At 35.6% G+C, this 19,238-nt stretch overlaps 1 protein-coding gene across 1 annotated transcript in view; it reads left to right on the top strand.

Moving 5' to 3' along the window:
* Nucleotides 1–2,814: 2,814 nt before the first annotated feature.
* The window catches only part of LOC111056273 (melatonin receptor type 1A), a 62,235-nt gene continuing 45,811 nt past the window's right edge, over nucleotides 2,815–19,238 (top strand). The window contains exons 1-2 of the mRNA XM_039430374.1: nucleotides 2,815–2,912; nucleotides 8,139–8,269. The gene's annotated coding sequence lies outside the window, so the exon portion shown is untranslated. The remainder of the gene's footprint in view (nucleotides 2,913–8,138; nucleotides 8,270–19,238) is intronic.

Below are 19,238 nucleotides of genomic sequence, written 5' to 3'. Positions count from 1 at the left end.
AGGACTCATGGTCCTCTCTGCCACACAACCCTTCACAAAAAAGAAATAGAGTTAAGAGAACAGTACTCTACAGAAAAGTGTTGACTTTCAAATTCTTGATTGAGTAAAGTCCTCAGAGTACATTTTCCATTTTTCCCAAAAGAGAGCCTATCTTTTCTCAAAAACAGTTCTATTTTGCTCCAGGTGATTACTAGTAGTTCTGTGAACATTAGACCTCACGCAGTTTTCTCATACATAAGTATCTGATGTCACCTGTTCTAGTTGATTCAGTTGAATCACAATATTCACAATTGAATCATAATTTACTCTCAAAAACTGTTATCTGTTCTCTCCAAGATCAAAAACTCACTCATGTTAATAAACTTAGTTCACGTTTGAATTTGTATCCCATATGATTAATGAATAATCCACTTGTCAGCTGATTGATTATGAATAATTCTATAGTCTGATTAATCCTATCTTCAAAGTAGATTATATATAGTGATATCAGAGTATGGAGGAATTCTTTTTCTTTTCATATTATCCTTAAAATGCAAAATTTCAAAAAACCTTGTGTATACATCGACGCGCAGTTGAAAAAGGAATATTCCTGCCAAATCTCATCGAATTCTATCAACGCGTTTGGCCGTAATCGCGTTACATACAGACAGACAAAAGCAAATCGAGTTGAAACATATACCTCGGTCAATTAGGTCTCATCCCTGGGAAAACTCGCTGAAGGACATGAAAAGGATAATTCATCCTTGGAAAAACAGATGATGATTTCGTCGTCTGTCGATAACAGAAAATGCGTATGCCTGTGTGGGAGATCAGCTGTGTAATCAATTAGCTTACCGTATCTCGCGAGAAATCTAGAAATGTTAATTGACTCGATCAAAATAACAATCTGATTTGTTGACATGAGATGGTATATATCATAAAATTCAAAGTGAATCATTATTTTACAGTTCCAAGTGATTAGTGAGTGTTATTTTGTTATTCAATTTGGTATGTAAGCAATTAAAAAAATTAGAACTTTCATGTTTTTAAATATTTGGACTGAAAATTTCATCAGAATTCAAGTGTATGCAACATAACCTACTTTTTGGAATATTTATAGTGTATAGCCTAAATCAAAATTCGGAAAGAAACAGTTTTGGGCTGTGCCTGTTAGTCCTTCCTCAATCATTTAAAAGAATTGAGTTTTGTTTATCAATAAATAACAAGCAAAGCTCGCGGTGCCCCGATATTTGGATTTAACAGTACGACTTCGGGCTCATAACTTAAATGACTGTTTTTAGCTATTAAAACGTAAACATAACATAAATAATCTCTTTTTGACGACTCTGCAACGAAATCATGTGTTTAATTGGGCGTTTTTAGTTTTATGGGAGTTATAGTTTACTTTGACATCTGTGCAACGAAAAGTGGAGTTATGGCTTCATAACTTTTTTTGGCCTCAATACTTTCAACTCTGACGGCCTACTGACTGACTGAACACTCTGACGGACTGAACAGTCCAGGCCTTAAGGCCAATCGAAACGTGTATGGTGTCGCCTCAAGACGAATAGTGGTCTCAAGGCCGGATTTCGGCCCGGTCTCAAGACGGATTAATTTTAATTGCTCTTGAGACGGAACTGAACGTGAATGGGGAAACCTTGTTTCGTCTTAAGGCCAGAACATCCGCTCTTCCCCCTCCGCCATATTTTCTACCCTCGGTCAACACGTTTTGCCCAATAGCAAAGTTATTCTAAAAATCGATTTCTTCTCGTTCCAAGTAACGCAATGTTGCTGACAATGTTTCATGTGGCGTTATTGCTTTCCTCATCACAGAATCTTCTTTTGAAATTAACGGGGTGACCATTCTTAATAATTCCAAATGAGTTGGCTCATCCATTCGTATATAGTTTTTCCAATCTTGACATTGCAACTCTGACAATAAGTTTACGTGGGTGAACTTCGTGCTTTCAAGCCATGACTTCGCCCACATGCTCCTTTTCCTTTTTTTCTTTTGGACACTGCACACATTATAACTGCAATAGCTTGTAGGTCTTCAATAGATGACATGTCATCTTGAACTGAATTTACTATCACAGAATGTATTGCACTAAAATTTGACTAAAAGGTTGCACTAAAATATTTCACAAATCTGCACAAAAAAACGTCCAATAGAGCTACCGCGCGACTGGATACGCAAATCTTCAAAGTAGATGATATATATTGTGATATCATATTGTTGAGGAACTCGTTTTATTTCCATATTGTCCTTAAAATGCAAAATTTCAAAAAACCTTGTGTATAAATCGACGCGCAGTAGAAAAAGAAATATTCCTGCCTAATGTCATCGAATTCTATCAACGCGTTTGGCCGTAATCGCATTACATACAGACAGACAAAAGCAGATCGAGTTGAAACATAGACCTCACTACGTTCGGACAAAAATTCAAAGGAGAATCTCTCTTATCTGAACTGTTGAAGATTCTCTTAGCTTCATTTATTTTGTCTTTACTTCAGATCAGATAAAATTCCAAGAAAAACTCCATATTAATATTAAAAACCATATTCCTACAGATTTCCTCTGAGTATTACTGGAATACACACTTCCTGGGAAATGATCACATTTTGTCTCTGATGAAAATTCCCTGAAAGATATCAGTATTATTCTTCGGGAGCGGTCCGCACCCCAGGGACCGGCTCCAAGGCATCATCACTGTCCCTTGGGTAGGGAAAATGTCGTCTAGAAGAGGGAAATAAACAACGGATTGGGGAAATTTAGTTTGTTGGCAGTAATAGTGAAACGGAGTTGGCGTCGGCCGGGCATTCGTTGCCGTTGCCAGTGTGTGTCTGAGCCAAGAGCCAACATCAAGCAGTCTTGTGGTCGGTTAGTGTCGGCGTTGCCATGGTTACCCGATTTCTGGAGGGAAGGAAGTGAGGTGACGTATTCAATTATTATGATAACCAGATGCTCACCTTTCCATTTACGATAATGTGTGCTGCATAGCAACCACACGATAATTATGTCGATTATATTGCAGGAAAATTAATTTTTCAGATCAGAAACATTTGAGAAAATGATTCATTTTGAATGGCATATCGATCGATAAGAGATATATTCCCGCCTATCTTTGAAACAACAGGTTGTCATTGTTTTTCTTCTAGATATCTTTCGGTAAACGCACAAATAACAAATAATAAACTGGATAGAACAAATTAGAGAAAGTAATAAATAAATTATAATTGTTGATTTGATAAAGGCCTATATGATAATTTGAGTCTTTTCTTATTGCTTATCCTAGATGGATGAATCATGTGACGTGAGCCACTGTTACTATTATTGATGTAGTTCAGCTGCCATATCCATTGAATAATATTATTTCAAAGCTTTATCAATAAATTACAAAATAAGTAAAGAATAATAATTGTGTATTGAACCGATATAAGTATCCTCAAATCAAGCATATAGCTCTCATCTTACAGCCTTCCAAATTATTTTTTGAATGATACTTCAACATAGTAGCATATGTATACAGATAAGATATTATTTAGTTCTGAATAACATAATAGCGGATATCCACTTTGTTCCACCGCCATTAAATATGGTACCAGTTTATCGATTTCCGCAATACACTGATGAAAAACAGATACCGTAGCTGATAAATAATGTGGCATCACTTTGAATTTATTAAAATTCATCTTGATTTGAAGAACTACCGCAGTTGAGTGATGGCAAATCTAAATAGACGTAGCCTACATGTTATAATATGAGACGAAACAGGATCGGGATAGGAGAATATTCGGTCAAAATTGACATTTTTGGCTAAATTGAGTACTACCGTACCATTGTCTCAGATGAATGACATCATTGTACGATGGTAAAATTTTATATTGATAATAGATGCACTTGCGATTAGTTTCTCAAAATTTATAAAATAATTGGAAATAGTTTGATGAAAAGATCTAGTAGAACTATATCTATATAGAAAACATTCGAGCATGCAAACGATCAATAAGAATGAATGTTGATTGATGTTTGGTCTCTTTTAATGTTACACTGGAAGATCACATTCCTTTCATAGGATAATAATTGATGATGAATCAAGAAAATGAGGGGATAGGATATCTTGTTTGGGAAAGTTTATGGGAATTGCCCTTAGAGACAATGAATTTTCATTACATGTTTGGCAAGTGTTAATAATTAATCAAATACATGAACCGGCCCCTGAAACGACATTACTTTTTTACCATACAGGGTGGGTGAAAAGTCCGAGAACAGCTTAATATCTCATACACAAAGGTAATTTGACGGTGGGTGTGATTGAGGATCCTAATCAAATTGAAAAAAACTACTTTACAATGACTTTAAAAATCTGGTCCGCCATCTTGGATCCACCATATTGAATGCAACTTCATTTTTTTTTAAATAGGAAGCTGGTCATGCAATACATGATTTCGATAGGGAATTTCAAGAAAAAATGAATGGCGGAAACCGCATTATGATATCTCAAACCGTTCAGGAGATATTCACATTATCAATCAGTACCATGCAAATCAGATAATATGCAATCAGTACCATTCATTTCTGATATGCATGATATGATTAATAATGTGAATATATTCTAAACGGTTTGAGATATCGATGTGCGGTTTTCGCCATTCATTTTTTCTTGAAATTCCCTATCGAAATCATGTTTTGCATGACCGCCCTCCTATTTAAAAAAATGAAGTTGCATTCAATATGGCGAATTCAAGATGGCGGACCAGATTTTTAAAGTCATTGTAAAGTAATTTTTTTTCAATTTGAGTAGGATCCTCAATCACACCCACCGTCAAATTAATTACCTTTGTGTATGAGATATTGAGCTGTTCTCGGACTTTTCACTCACTCTGTATATATTAATTTTCTTGAATTGGTTTACACTTGAACTCAGTTTAGAATAGTTGACAGCTATGTACACATCTGAAGTTGATGGGAATCAAATTCTATGGTAGAGTGTCAGTTCCAAATTAGTTTTTGGAAGCATCTACTGACGTGGTATAAATAGTATTTTCTAGAATTGAATAAAATAAAACAGCCTATGATAATAAGCTTTGGAAATGTTGGGAAGCCACTCACATGAAAGTTGGGACCAAGACAAACTTTTCAACTGAATACTGTTTATTGGCAGGGGAATCTATGACTGAAAGACATGAACATGATTTGAGAGGCCTCTCAAGTGCTTTTCTCAGTGTAGAATGTTTGGTTTCACAATAAAGGATTAACCGTGTCATTTTCTATCCCATATAACAATTGAATTTAATTGGATATTCATCGTTCCATTGAACAAGTTATCGTAGACAACGTTATCGATTGAAACAATTCTGAATAATCAAAGCATTTTCGGAAACTTCGTTTCTCACATTACTAATGTAAACTCTGCTTGTATACTATAATGAATTAGTTCAAATATGCTCAGTGGAATGTGGATTTTATTAATGCAAATCAATTTGGTTTGACATAGAATCACACTAGACAACTATAATAGATTAGCACTAGACCCCAGACCTGTAGGCCTAAATTCCTTTCACATTCACCACCTATCAAAGTTTGGATTGATCTACTATCTACAGAGCTGATTTGAAAGTTTTTGCTAATTTTTCCTGCTGAACTTAGCATTAACAGGGGAGTTTACAGAATTCTTCAAGTAAACTACGTACCGTAGCGTATTATACAGAGTGGGTGAAAAGTCCGAGAACGGCTTAATATCTCATACACAAATGTTATTTGACGGTGGGTGTGATTGGTTGGGGATCCTACTAGAATTGAAAATACTTCTTTACTATGACTTCAAAAATCCGGTCCGTCATATTGAATGCAACTTTATCTTTTTAAATAGGAAGGTGGTCATGCGATACATGATTTCAATACAAAATTTCAAGAGAAAAAGAATGGCGAAAACCGCATATCGATATCTCAAACCGTTTAGAAGATATTCACATTATTAATCAATACTATTCAAAGCAGTAAGGAGAGAAAAAAGTTCGAGAACGGCTTAACATCCCATACACAAAGGTAATTTGATGGTGGGCATGATCGGGGATTCTACTCAAATTGAAAAAAAATTACTTTACAATGACTTTAAAAATCTGGCCCGCCATCCTGAATCCGCCATATTGAATGCAATTTTATTTTTTTAAATAGGAAGGTGGTCGTGCGATACATTATTTCGATACGGAATTTCAAGAAAAAATGAATAACGAAAACCGCATATCGATATCTCGAACCGTTCAGAAGATATTCACATTATTAATCATATCATGCATATCAGAAATGGAAGACATGAGTGATATTGATTAATAATGTGAATATCTTCTGAACGGATTGAGATATCAATGTGCGGTTTCCACTATTAATTTTTACTTGAAATTTCGTATCGAAATCATGTATCGTATGACAACCTTCCCATTTAAAAAAATAAAGTTGCATTCAATATGGCGGATCCAAGATGGAGGAACAGATTTTTGAAGTCATAGTAAAGTAGTATTTTCAATTTGAGAGGGATACCCAATCACACCCACCTTGGAATCACAATCTTTCATTAGATACTAAGCCGTTCTCATACTTTTTTCTCTCCTTCCTGCTTTGAATAGTATTGATTAATAATGTGAATAATTTCTGAACGGTTTAAGATATCGATGTGCGGTTCTCACCATTCATTTTTTCTTGAAATTTCGTAACAAAATCATGTATCGCATGACCACCTACCCATTAAAAAAAATCAAGTTGCTTTCAATATGGCTTATCCAAGATGGCGGACCAGATTTTTGGAGTCATAGTGAAGTAGTATTTTCATTTTAAGTAGGACTCCAATCACACCCAACATCAAATTTCCTTTTTGTATGAGATATTAAGCCGTTCTCGGACTTTTCATCCATTCTCTATATGATATTCTACTGCTTTGGATATTTCAAACAATATCTTGATTTTTTCTCCCTTGAGAACTGCTTTGAAGTTTTATTTCTTGTTCCCAGTAGATAGTAGTAGTAGGCCTCTACTAACGTTAGTGGACGGATGTCTGTCTACTAACTTTGGGCCTATACTACTTCCAAGAGTGGGCCTAGGATAATGTTGCTGTATGGTCTATTTCGTGGATAAGTTTCTTATCGCTCATGGTTCCACATAGTTTCGAAAGTGTCATTATGGAAGTAATATGAAGTCTTGCTCAATACATTAGAATAACAAGTACCATTTTAAATAATAATTTTATTGCTTCAAATGGCCATAGTTGAACATGTTAATTGGGCTGCCCATGTGAGAAGGTAGGTGAATACTTTGAATAAAAATGTTGTCAAATACTATGTGTTAAAAAGTCTATGAAAAATTTGTGCTGAAAATTCTCACAAAAACACTGAAAGAGACTCTATGAATAACTTCCACAGAAGCAAATATTTGTCGAGTTTAATCGAATAGTGAATTAGAATATTCTAGAAACCAATTATATATAATCAAACTCATAATGGCTAGTGGCTCAAATCAAATAGAAGTTCCACCATGCACCTCGATTTCCTTCATTATGAGTCGTTTGGATCCTTCCTCCAATAGCAGAAATATAAATAGGATATCATCAAAAGCAGAATCGAACATTGAACGATACAGTGTATTCAATAAGCTATATCAAATTGCAAATGGTGAAATGGTGTCGTCAGCATTAGAATAAGGCTAATATAATAATAATTTTTAAGCCACTGCAGTTAACCCACAAAAATACACATACCGTAATACCATAGATAAAGGATAAGCATAAGCTATATTTCTTGTCTCTGGTAATACACATGGTAACGAAAGGGTTTATGAGACGTTATTATTGGTATTATGATATCAATATTTATTGGTATCATAGTGTGTAATGGTATCACTCGTGTAATGGCATTGTCCCTCGCATCATCTATATTATTTATTGTTAGTCATCCTGCAATGAACTATTATCGTTTCTGTTAAGGGAGACCCTAAATCGATCACCATTTCCCGACCCTCTACTGTCGACAAACGAAAAGCTTTTGACTGGAAAATGAGCTTCTTCCTCATTTGCCACGTTCCTTAGCTGATGACAATAAAAATGATGAGTCAGCAATTCGTTTCCGGGAGTGAAATGAGTCTGTACGGTGCACGTTTCTGTTGACAGACGGAGCGGCGTGGAAGGCGGGAAAAGGAAGAACCGATTGCTGAGGGAAATGTGAAGAAAATACATTTCCAACCAGGAGCGAAGGCAAAGTTGCGGCTTCAGCGCCTGTCGAAATCGGTTGAAACAGCGAGGTAAGAGGAAATTAATTAATTTGCACCATTCAACTCTCTCACTACTCAGATCAAGGGTATTTGCCCATCCTACCAACCTAATGAATGCTGGGCCTTGTGTGGTGTGTATGCTTGTTACAGCAAAATGGTGACATGTCACTCGTTGTATAATCGCATGCTTTTACGTATCTGCAATGATTGGTGAGATTCCGTGTCAAGCTTTGAAGGTATATTTCTGCTGAATACGATTATAATTATTCAGCTTTTGGAGGAAAGTTATGTCAACAGCTTCCCATGAGTTTTAAGGTTATTGGTGTTACTGTACCTATTTCACTGAGAATATATTTCTCCCAATTTAATTCTAGCTCCATTTAGAGTGAAAGAGGATGGCTTTCGAGATTCCTACGATATATTAGTTGGAAACTCAAGTAGTAAATAAGAGCTTCTTCTTCGTCTTTGGTTAACAGCCGTTGGGCTGGTTGGCAGCAACTCTTCATGCCTCTCTGTCATCCGCTATCCTTTTGAGATCACTGTAGTTGGCACATCTCCGATCCTTCTTCAGGTTGTTCTATGTACTCCAGCCTTTCTCGCGCATCCCTTCCGTCAGTCATTTCCTCCATTATTCCTTCTGTTAGTCCCTCATGTTGAAGAATGTGACCAACATTGAATGCTATTCACCTTTTTACTTCTTTCAGTAGACAACCTCTCTCTTCAAGTATATGAAACATATCTTCATTCGTTACCTTCTCTCTCCAGTGATCCTCAACATTCTTCTGTAGCAGCATGTCTGAAAAGCAGAAGTTCTTCTCTCTTCTCTCACACCCATCGTCCAAGCTTCACTTCCATAGGTTGCAATGCTCCATACATACGTTTAGAGCATTATTATAGCATCTTATTGCTACCAAATATATCTATAGTTATCTTGGCACAAATTTGATTCATTCCTGAAATTGAGCTAATTGATTATGATATTGTTCCTGAAATTCTCATTAGACCTATACTTGAATAATTCTTGAGCTTTAGTTGAGAATAATATATCAAAGTTATTCGGTTGTTGACAAAAATTGTAGTTTTCCCTGTTGCTGTAATTCTGAATTGCGATGTCCTTTATCTCTAATAAAGAAAATAACTACCATGTTAAAGCATTACGGTCAAGAAGTGTTGTTTTACATGATGTTCTATCTCTCTAAATCCTAATAGTCAAGATGAGATGATGATGATGATGAGTAGCCTCCAGCCGGTTTTTATGTCACATAAATATTATTGATTATCATTTAAAAATTATTTTGCCAGGTTGATGATTTATTTCTCCTCCACAATAAGTGTGTAGAATACTTCCTCTCATTTAGTACTTCACTATCCACTAACTTGGATTTAGTAGCCTACTCTAATCTCTTCTAATATTCCAGTAAGAAACATAGTCACTGAAAGTTACAGCAATAGCAAATGAAAAAACAAATATGACACTAAATCATTTGTAGAATATCCTTCGATATAGAAGATTTCATAATAATTATAATAACAATTTTTGTTCAATAAAGCATAGTCCATTACTTAATATGGAGTGGAATCCAGAAAGTTTGGTGTTTTCAATAGAACAAACGAATGATAGGGGACACGAAAACCCCTAATGCGTTTTGAAAAATGTGTTTAAACAATAAGCTTCTTTATTTTATCCGCTGAGGAGAATGATTTATCAACTTGGATTCCAACTCAAAACTCTCCAGAGAGACTCCAATGGAGATTCTATTCTTCGAATAGCAGCTTGAACAATCTCAAAAGTTTGATTTTTTCGGGATATTGTTTTTTGGGTGGTCATAGTTGAAAAAGTGTGTGAATACGAAGCCAGTGTAGGAGATTTGGCAAAGCTGGGATCATACTTTGACTGGCGGACGGATTTGGCAGCTAAGGTGTTCTTGCTGGTAATTCTACGATGACGGCGCCTGTCACTTCATCTAAATTTACTTTACTCTTCAACAAATAATAGTGAAATATTTTTCTATTCTAGATTCAGATTCTCAGTAGCGACATCAAGATTATGAATGTTATAATATGGAGTTATCAGAATCCATAGTACAATCATTTATATAAATGTACTTTAAATTTTGGAAGTTGACCATTTAATAAACATTAATGTTTACTCAAATAGAATTGGGTTTGTTATATCTTATACTTGATACTCAATTCATTCCGGGAGTAGCAGTGGCATGAAGAAAAAGGGTTTGTTCACATTGATTTATTTGCGTGAATTTTCAACTGATCGGGCCAATTGAGTTCCCAAAAAAATAATTTTCAATGCTTTTAAAATGGCAATATATTGTTTGTGCTTGTGTATTATGGTGGTAGTGGGGGAGATTAATAGTTCCACACTACAAGGCGACATTATGAACCATCGGGAAGTAATATTGAGACAGCTTACAGCTGTCAGCTAGTGGAGCTAGCCTTGAACAGTCAGCCTTCCAACGGGAGTATAGAAGTACGTCACTTATCGAATCTGAGTGATTGGATATCATGCTGAACACTAGATCGAATACCACTCCTACAACTTCTAGTAATACCCAGTATTCAATGCATCCACTGTACAATGCGCTGCATGAATGGTTCACTAACAATATACCATTGAAGCTTACTGAAAACTTACTCTCCATCATTCAGAGATTCAATTTTTGATGATATTACTATGAAGAAACATAATTGGCCTACATGGGAGAATCAGTTAATCTTACTTGGACTATGCTATTTATTTAAATTTAGGAGAAGTTTAATTGGAATTAATTGTTTGGTTCTTTTCCTATCATTAACATTTGACGTGTAAGAGCACAATAATGACAGAATTAGTACTGGTGAGATTTAACATTATGAATTATTACTGTGGCGCGAATCAAGTAATTGGTGACCATCTGAGATGTACGATCAATGAATTCAATGTAAAGGAAGTTAACAGAAAACTGATTCAATCTATCTGAAATGAATGTGATCTCATAAATTAACTTGTTAAATAGTGGAATAATGTAAGAGAAATTTCAACTAGAGATGGACGAATTTACATTTTTGTAGGAAATGCTCGTGATATTACAGCAAATGAGACAATCAACGAGGGTAGTGCTACTTAATATTTGAACCTGTGTTGTATAAATCAAGGAATTAGTGTCATCGACCGGACTTGTTGAATGGAGCCACCAATCGTTACCGATGAATATTTGACTGAGTGATGGCTGATGGCTGCTCACGAGTCACGATGCTCTTTGCGTGTTCTGTTCAAAATAGATGTTCTTTCCACTTCTCAGGATAGGAAGTGAGTTGTCCACATGGCCTGGTAAAGCGCGTAGTTGCTAAGTTAGTCAATCCCTTTTCAGCGTTTTGGCACGGTATTGTTCTATTTATTAATAGCTATTTTGAGTCTATTTTTGTGTTTCAGCTATTACTGCTATTGAATAACGCAGCAAACAGCAAAGCGTCCGTCGAGTACCACCTGTTGTCATGGCTGGAATGAGGTGGTGGGTGGGGGAGGTGGTTTTTGGTTTAAGAGCGTCGTTGCCATGGTTACCTTATTCGATATTTCTACTCAGCCATTGTAGTCTTCGACGCTCACCGGAGTCAGTCAGAAGCGTTCCGACCATATCCGTTCGGCTAGACAAAATCCATTACTAAACCAAACTGACATGCAAAATGGGCGAGGCGTGATTCTATCATTCTGTCTCTCCATTAGATTTCATATTGATTGATCTAAAGTTCCTCCCACTCCACTCTACACCCCAACTCGCTCACTCTGCAATCATCGAAATGCATTTCAATTAACGCGAACGGTACCGCGCCGCTACTTTTCGTGTGCAGAAGCTGACAAAACTTTGGTTGAAGAGTTTTTCTATTTCTTTAGATTGCGATTGGTTATTGATATAATGTCATGCAGCCAGCATGACATTATGCACTTGATATCCACTCAACTTTCCTTCTAGGAATAATAATTTATAGTTGATAGCAACTGAGTTTCAAATTGAATGATTCTTGGAAGTGAGCTAGTGAACTTCCTCGAAGACTTGAAGTCTGTTACTTCCCATCCTGCTCCCAAAATCTAAGAAACATTTTATTGACTAGAAAATTGATTGAGCTGACTACTTTGTGCTGATCCTCCGTTATCACTTTACTTGAAGTTCTACAGAGTTTCGTTATAGCAGGTTTGTCGGGCTTCAATTACTCCTTTTCCTGTACAAATTTTAAAAATGTTATTTAAAATGATTGATCTACTCAAAAAATATTACTGACAGTTCGCTATCAAAGTATTCACTTTAAAGTAAATCAGCTATTGATTGAGACGATCTGTCCGTTGAAATTACGTATTCAGGAATTTCATAAGAAAAGAGCTCAATCCTTAAAAAATCATTGTATAATGTATTGTAATAGCCAACTTATAAACTTTCTAGCTGGAATTTGGGATCGAAGTAGCTTTCAGGAAATGCATGCTGTATCTTCTCATCAACATGATGTTCATTTTTAAAATACAATTATTATTCTTGTTGCAAATGATCTCTCAAAAAGTGTTGTTTAATGACTGAACTATACTTTACTGAATTCATTCATATTTTTATTTTGGTTACAAGTTTTTTAAACAATAATTAATAATAAATTAAGTTTTCATTTAGATTGTTATGTTTTGAATATATAGGTATAGCTTGAGACTTTCATGACGTACACATTTCGCTCTTTCGGTCACAATTTGTTCTAAGTTTCACTTCAGGTTTTTCAGGTTACACTGTTCTCAGTTTCTAAGAAAGAAGTTAGAGAGAGCATTGTAAACAGAATCATCACATTAATCTTATCAATTCTATTCAGTTTGGATGCGAGATAGCTCCAAGTTTTATCAAACGTTCCTGTTCTGTGCAAGTACAAACAAATTCTCGGTAGAGGGAACTTTCTTTAGTATCTGAGAAAAAATGAAGTATAAGAAACAGAATAGTGAACACAATAAAGCATCATCAGTAAGTGCTGTAAAATGAGGGCCTCAAGCTGGTGCTTGGAGTGTAATTATAAATTGGCTGGATTAAGGGGCGGCTGCAGCCATACTGGATAATTAATGATTACAACATGAAAAAAGAGGAACAACAATTTACGATGTAACCCAAGCATGGGTCAAACAGCTATTATGAAGATGGATTAGAGTAGAGTAGAGAAAAAGTTGAATACAAAATCCACATTGGATAATGCCATTGAAGCTGCAAGCAAAGATGAGGCCATGTCAATATTCCAGTTTTTTTATTCCATTCATCAACAGAGTTACAAATTATATAATATACGATATGAGAACAACAGACATAGCTCATCCCTCACTGTGAGCAATCGATATGAACTTCGATGATTCATTGCAACCGTGATGAAAACTGGAATAAGTTTCAAATTTCAGATTGAATTAACCCCAACTTCTAAATCATAGCTCATATTTACAAGATCTCTTCTATGTTGGAGTCTCCAGTATGAATAATATAATGATGATATTAGAGACTATTGTTTATTTATTTATTTATTTAATTACAATATGGGCGCATACAGGGCAAGCCCCAAAAATTGCTCCCCAATCAAAACAATAGAAAATACATTAATTTCTTAAAAGTATATAATTTAACACAATAAATAAAATATACTCCTGAAAATAATAAAAATAACAAAAAAGCAAACTACAAAACTGAAGAAAGTTATAAAACTAAGCGTGATAAACTAAAAAAAAATTAACTAATAAACTAAAAACTAATAAAATAAAATAAAAATAATAAAATGATAATCAAAATCTGAATAATATAATGCGAATTTAGATAAAATTAATTGAAAAAAAGAGATGCAAAAATAAAATCATTACTAATAAGAGGAAATTTATATAAATTTTATGAGAGATGAAGATGCTGATGATGATGATGATGATGATGATGCTGGAGATGATTCTGACAATGAAGATGATGATGATGACTATGGAGACCAGGGTGAAGAGAAAAGAAGATTCAAAAAAAAAGATAATAACCTACATAGAATTACCGGCGGAAAGATGGTGGGTATAGGGCTGCACAAGCTTTCTTGAACTGCAAAGTTGACAAATGAAATGGATCAAGATGAGCTCCACAAAGATTAAAAAGACACATCATACGATTAACTGGAGAATTGTAGTGATTATTGGTTCTGCACTGAGGAAGCTGGAACCTAAAACTGGAACGCCGAGCCACTTGGGGGACATAGATGTTAAGCAAAGAAAGAAGGTAAGAAGAATCAATCCTTCCATTTAAAAGATTATACAGGAATACAAGCAATCTGCAGTTACGCGATGCCCCAAGGGATTGCATTTGAAACATTACTCTCAGATCAGAAGTTGGGTAATTGAAAGGACAAACTGCATTGAAGTGTTTAAAGTACAAAAATCTTAAAAATTTATTCTGGATTTTCTCAATCTCCACACTCTGAGAAACTAGATAAGGATGCCACACCTCAGAGCAATAATTGAGCAAACTTTTAACAAGTGAGTTGTACAACAGAATAAGAACTGAAATTTCATTGAAATGAGAGCAAGTTCTGCGAATAAATCCTATTTGCTGGCACGCCTTGGAGCATAAATTTCTCAAATGAAAATGAAACTTAAGCTCACAATCAAAATACACTCCAAGGTCCTTAAATTGATCAACACGCTTGACTACTAGATTATTGATAGTATAAACAGGAACCTGGGGGTCTCTCTGCCTTGTGAAAGTTACAGTAGCGCATTTATCAATGTTGATCTTCAGCTGGTTTTCACTGCACCAGTAAAATAAGCCATCCACATCACTCTGAAGCATTCGACAATCATCCTCCGACTCAATCACCTTGTAGATTTTTACATCATCGGCATAGAGAAGGCAAGAAGAATGCTTTAGGACTCCAGGCAAATCATTTATGAATAGCAGGAAGAGTAGAGGACCCAGATTAGAACCCTGCGGAACGCCTGACGAACTAGTATAGAATTTAGACTGGTTACCACCAAAAGAAACAGATTGAACTCGGTCAGACAGATACGAGGAGATAAGCCCAACACTTGGAATGGAAAATCCAAAGAGTGACAATTTATTGCACAACACCTTGTGGCTCAGAGTGTCAAAAGCTTTAGAAAAATCAGTGTACACAGTATCAACACGCAAACCCCTATCAAGATAGGCTGATACCTCACTTCGGAAATGCAACAAATTGGTGACAGTAGATCTCCCAGGCAAAAACCCATGCTGATGTTCAGTCAGTAATGGTTTAACATGACCAAAGATTTTCTTATAAATACATTTTTCAAAAACTTTAGCAAAACAGTTTATTATAGAAATGGGCCTGTAGTTATTGATAGCTTGTCTACTACCAGCTTTGAAAATTGGAATCACTTTGGCCTGCTTCCACAGATCAGGGAACGTAGATGTCTTCAGTGCTAAATTGTCCTTATTCAAAGGTGAATTCTCCAGGATAGTATGATAAATTATTGTGATTTGAAAGGTGGAATTACTGCTTTTGAGTTTGAATTTAGATTTTGTTTCAAGGTGTTTGAATAAAGTTTTATTGGAATAGATAAAGCTCATAACAATTAGGCCTTCAATGCTTTTGATATATACTCGAATATACTTTTTATAAGAGCTGTTGAGTTTCAATTTTCCAGCATGAAATTCCTTCATGTACTGTAGCAAACAAATTTTTGGATATACTGAAGACTATAATAATAATTTCAAAGCCGCTACCCCGGCAAGGGAGAGGTACCGGATTTGATTTCTGGTCTAGGCGCCATTTTTGGACAGCGCCATTTTTGGACCGCTTCATTCATCAAACTTCCTCCTGCTAATTATTTATTTGGTCAATATTTGTAGTAGCAGCAGTCCTCAGTTCTAGTTATTCAGCTTTAATTGGTTGTTTGGAATAATTATTAATCAGTAATAATATTCCAGCAGCTGTTTAAACTGCAATTTCTAATACAATCTTCCATCTTGCATATAATACTTGATTCATCCTAAGATTCCAGTTAAATTCACATTGGACAATGCAGGAGTGTTCGATTCATTCTGATAACTACAGGAGAATAATCACAATGTAATCTCTCCTACCGATGAATGATGTTTCATGTTCAAGTTAGTTTGAGGCCCACTTGCTCCTCTCATTGAATGTGATCTCTAATAATGATAGGAGAATTGATTTTGGGTGCCTGCCTTCCCCAGTTACAAAGGCTCACGTATTAAGGAGCTAAATGCAAGCTCGTAAAATGAAAGTACAGAGAAAGGCTAGCCTTAGGATAGGGGATGTCTCAAGTTGATAACGCCTCGAAAAGCGAATAGAATCCAGAAAATACGCCGATCTCTTCTTGGAGAAGATTCGTATTTGAAGAGTGTGGGCTTGAATTTATCTGGGACAAAGCGCTGTAAGAATTTGTATGGAGAGGAGGCCTCTGCTTCTATACAGAGATATTGGTTCCTTACAGTAGCCATCAATTCAACACTCTGACACACTCTTCTCCTCCGCATTTCCTCCTTTGCTCACTGGAAAGATTTTTTATCGTTGCTCCGTATGTAGACCGCATCTTGTCCCACGTTCACATATATCACTTATCCAGATTAGACGGGGAAGGATTCTGATAAGCCTTCCCAAAACCATCTCGAAATCTGTCACAATTTAAGTCACCTCACAATTGAAATTGATTTTTGTTTTTATCGGACTGAATTTTTGAAAGAAATGGCTATCAACACGTATATTATTGTGATAAATAGTTTTTCACGAACTCGAGAGGTTATAATATTTGTAATTTGTTGTCTCAAAAGAGAATTTTGTATTTCTCTGTAGTTTTTTCTTGTATTAATTGCGCGCCAGAGTATTCTGCATTCTAAAAAAAGTGAACTACCTTTCCAGCTCTGTAATGATGATTGAACTCTATGTTCGATATTCTTTAGGATTTGAGTTTACCCATTTAATTATCAACCATGAAATTTTGAAGTAGCCTACAGATAAGAGTTTTCAAAAAGACTATTCCAGCAATATCAACACTTGATAATGTTATCAGGTTTGTGAAACTTATTTCCACATTCAATAGAATGCATTTTATATGTTTAGAAATAAAATCTACACCACAGTATTCTGTTCCATTCATTTATGACAAACTATGATTCATGAGAATAGAGAGACTGAAATAATAATAATAATATAATAATAATAATAATAATATAATAATAATAATAATAATAATAAAATAATAATAATAATGGTACCTAAGAAAGATGGTGAACTCGGTCCCAAAGATTACAGGCCCATCACCTGCTTGAATAGTGTATACAAGCTTTTGACCTCCATTATCACCACAAAAATTGAGAAGCATATTACAGAGAACTGTATAATTGCCCCAGAACAACTTGGGTGCAAGAAGGGAGCAAAAGGATGTAAGGAGTTGCTAGTTGTTGACTCCTTCATTGCTGGTCAGGCGAGTGCTAAGCAGAGGAATCTATCCATTGCCTGGATAGATTATGCAAAAGCCTTTGACTCCGTCCCACACAGTTGGCTGGTGCATGTTCTCCAACTTTATAAAGTCAGTTCAGGTATTGTCAACTTTTTGAAGCTAGCCATGACTGAGTGGAGTGTCAGGCTGTGTATTGGGGATGGAGTGGATCAATTTCAAACAGGTGCTATCAAGGTTGTCAGAGGAATTTACCAGGGTGACAGTCTGAGCCCTCTCTGGTTCTGCCTGGCCTTAAATCCTCTTAGTTTGTTGCTAAGAAATTCCCCATATGGATATAAGCTCAATGTTTCAAGAGAGCTTACAGTATCACACAGTTTCTATATGGATGACCTGAAACTTTATGCCAAGTCACCAGAGCAGCTTGAGAATTTGCTTCAGCTAGTCACTACTTTCAGCCAGAGTATCAAAATGAAATTAGGATTGGAGAAGTGTGCAGTACTGCATGTGAAGAAAGGTAAAGTAGTAAATACAGCAGAAGGGATGTTGACACTGGAAAATGAAATAGGGCAGTTGCAAATAGGACAGACATATAAATACTTGGGACTCCACCAGCATTTGAAAATCTCCCGTGTTGAAGTGTTCAGCCGCTTGGAAATTGAATTTAAGAGAAGACTAAGTAAAGTCATGAAATCTAAATTGCCTTCAAAGCATCTGATTAAGGCAATAAATTCTTGGGTTATTCCATCTCTGACCTACAGTTTTGGTGTTCTGAAGTGGTCTGACACTCGTCTGGAACAAATGGACAGGCTTGTGAGGACTCAAATGACGAAAAACAGGTTCCATCACCCAATAAAGTTGAGGATTTTAGACCAATCAGTATTTTACCTGCATTGTCCAAAGTGCTAGAAAGACTCATTCATGCTCAAGTTGTAAAATTTCTAGACAACAATAGTAAGCTTCATAACTTTCAATCAGGCTTTAGAAAATTCCATTCAACTGAGACAGCTCTGCTTCGTGTCACTGATGATATAAGGTTAGCTATGGACCAAAGAAAATGCACCATCCTCACCCTATTTGATTTTTCTAAAGCATTCGATACTGTTGATCATACAGTCCTTCTGAATAAGTTGGCTATTCTTGGTTTCAGTCACAACTCGTTAGTTTGGTTTAAATCCTATCTATTAGGTAGGAAACAATGTGTATCTGTCGGTGACAAAAAGTCAACTTGGAAAAACGTTATGCATGGAGTACCACAAGGTTCAATTTAAGGCCCTCTCCTCTTCACTTTGTATGCTAATGACCTTTCTTCCATTATCAAATTCTCCAGTTTCCATACTTATGCAGACGACCTTCAAATCTATTTAAGCTGTCCCATAACAAAAATTAATGAAACAGTTGGAATAATGAATCAGGATATCAATTCGATAGTGGAATGGACAAAGAAAAATGGCCTTAAGCTTAATCCCAACAAAACACAACCCATTATAATTGGATATTCTCGTCTTATAAACAATATTGACCTTGAATCGATTCACAAAATTAGTGTAGACGGTAATGACATTCCTTACT

This window comes from Nilaparvata lugens, chromosome 6, assembly GCF_014356525.2.
Source record: "Nilaparvata lugens isolate BPH chromosome 6, ASM1435652v1, whole genome shotgun sequence".
Taxonomy (NCBI): domain Eukaryota; kingdom Metazoa; phylum Arthropoda; class Insecta; order Hemiptera; family Delphacidae; genus Nilaparvata; species Nilaparvata lugens.
The sequence above is the reverse complement of the archived record's forward strand: the minus strand, read 5'-3'. Positions and strand labels throughout refer to the sequence as shown.